Raw genomic sequence first — 2,500 nt, 5'->3', positions numbered from 1 at the left:
GAAGACTTTTCTCTCTCCTTACAAGTCACGTGGCTTCTGTCAGTTCTCTCCGACGGGTCTTGCATATGGCATCCAAATAATTTTCATTAATTGTTTGCAGGAAAGACATACATTTGGTGTCACTTACAAGAAGATTTCGTAAAAGTCTTTAACCTTTATGGTACGTGTGTATCTTCGATTTGTTACGAATGGCTATCAGAACTGGCGTCAAAAGCTTCTTTCACGTATCGCAGATACACTATCTTCTCTGCGTATTCTCCTATCTGACATTTTTTTTTTCAAATACTTTTAGGGACACCGTGTTCAACACCAATATTAGTTACTATGACCATATATAAAAGCTGACCCATTTTCATCACTATTCTGTACAAGAGGACTGTATTCAATCGAATGTTCTACAACTGACGCATCACAAACATAAATGCCGTGACAACTTCACGGTGAAACGGTCTTCAACATATTGGTCGTGAAAGAAAACATTCTTTTATCGATCTGACGACTTCCGGAATAAAACGTAACATTATATGGACAAACATTTCTTCATTCAACGGTTGTTGAAGATTTACAATCTGTATTTCCAAACGAGTCTTTTTTTCTCGCAACACAGTGGACAACTGTCTGGAGGGGATGACACGCTCACTGTGCGGTCGCTTGACCGTGTGTGCTCTCTGCTCCAGCAGCGCAGTCACTGACTCGGTAGGAGGCTGGTGAGTTTGGTGACGGTTGGGGAGGAGAGGTAAAGTAAGGTTGGGAGTGTGGGTAGGCTTCCGTTTGCCAAAAGATGAAGACGACAAAAAAAAAAAAAGATTAATAGATAGATAGATAGATGGATAAATCAATAAATGATAAATGAATAAATAAATAAAAACAAAATAAAGAATACAAATTAATTAATGTATAAATAAAATATAGATACATGGATAAATAGATAAATCAATCAACAAATAAACAACTAACATATTAACAAAACCATTCCGGCTGGGTTGGAGGAAATCCAAATATGCAGTTAAATTCGCGTGCGACTGCGTAGGCCACAACTGAAATCAAACAGAAACTTATGGAGACGCACACAAACCACGGATTCCAGTGCTGGACTCGAGTGGTTCTATTCTAGCTAAATCCAGGAGATTTCATTAAGTTTGTGTTGGGATAAACATGAATAACCTAGTTGGAATGTGGAGGAGTTAGCATGAATAGGCTAGATGATAGTGTGAGTTTGTATCGATCGATGATTCACGATGAACACCATAATGAAAACCACTCGCGACAACGCTACAGTTGCGAGATCATCGTGGCGGATTCGGAGTCAAAGTAGCGACTGCGTAAACCCACACTAAGAGGTTAGTCAAACTGCGTCTTCATACTCAAATTAGCCTATTGACATGGGCGTTTAATTTTTCATACCCCTCCATATATATATATATATATATATATATATATATATATATATTATATATATATATATATATATACACACACATATGCATGAGAAATCACATAAACTCGTGATTCTAAGTATGCGGAAAAACCACAAAGGAAAAAGATAAACTGATGATCAAGCGCTTTCGTCGGTGACCGGACAGTTTGATACTGGACATTTTGATACCGGGCATTTCGCTATCGGATATTTTGTGACTAGGAATTTTCACTACCGGGCATTTCGATACCACTAGATATATACTGTATATGTGTGTGCGCGAAGATATTGGAGTTTATTTTAAGTGCCACGCTGTTCTTGTAATTGGTTGTTTAAATAACTACCATACTGTTCTTGTAATTGGTTGTTTAAAATAATCGCCAAACTGTTCTTGTAATTGGTTGTTTAAATAATTGCCATACTGTTCTTGTACGCTCGGCTATCAACTACGGTTGCTGCATCTCTCAGTCTACTACTAACGCTTAGCTATCAACTACGGCTGCTGCCTTTGCGGATAAATATACATATTTTTATTGTATCACCCATGCCTCGTCTAATTGCTTCAACTAAAAATGGAAAGAAATTAGTAGATGATCTAAACTATATATATGATAAACACAAAACTAATAAGCAGTATTGGCAGTGCGAAAATAGGTTGTGTAAAGCCCGCGTACACACTTATGTTGGTGATGGTGACAACAAAATCGTTAAGACTGTAGATGAGCATAATCACTGCAACAGCAGGAAGAGTGGAATCAAAAGTAGCACATCATCAAATGAAAATAATGTCTGGATCTACGTAACAAGATGCTCCTCGGACTATAATATGTAAAGAAACCCAAAATCTGAATGTATGTGCTATTTCAGAATTACCTTTAGTATCATCATTGAGTCGTAGTATCAGACGTTGGAGACAAGTAGAAGATAATGTACCACCAATACCTCAGGTACGGCATGGTTATTTGATTCCTGATCAGTATTGTTACCTTGATAATGGCCTGAAGTGGCTACAGTTTGACAGTGGCGAACATGATACTGAAAGAATTTTGATATTTGGAACTGACTCTGGAATTGGTGACATCA

General features: G+C 37.5%; 1 protein-coding gene across 1 annotated transcript in view; it reads right to left on the bottom strand.

The window, feature by feature from the left end:
* Positions 1–659, bottom strand: part of LOC143033102 (receptor-type guanylate cyclase Gyc76C-like) — a 16,265-nt gene extending 15,606 nt beyond the window's left edge. Inside the window, exon 1 of the mRNA XM_076198302.1 lies at positions 1–659. This exon is cut by the window's left edge and continues 156 nt beyond it. The gene's annotated coding sequence lies outside the window, so the exon portion shown is untranslated.
* Between the last annotated feature and the right edge of the window lie 1,841 nt (positions 660–2,500).

Source organism: Oratosquilla oratoria, chromosome 15 (assembly GCF_046742065.1).
Source record: "Oratosquilla oratoria isolate Oo_2021 chromosome 15, ASM4674206v1, whole genome shotgun sequence".
NCBI classification, from domain to species: Eukaryota; Metazoa; Arthropoda; class Malacostraca; order Stomatopoda; family Squillidae; genus Oratosquilla; species Oratosquilla oratoria.
This window is presented reverse-complemented; position numbering and strand designations above follow the sequence as displayed.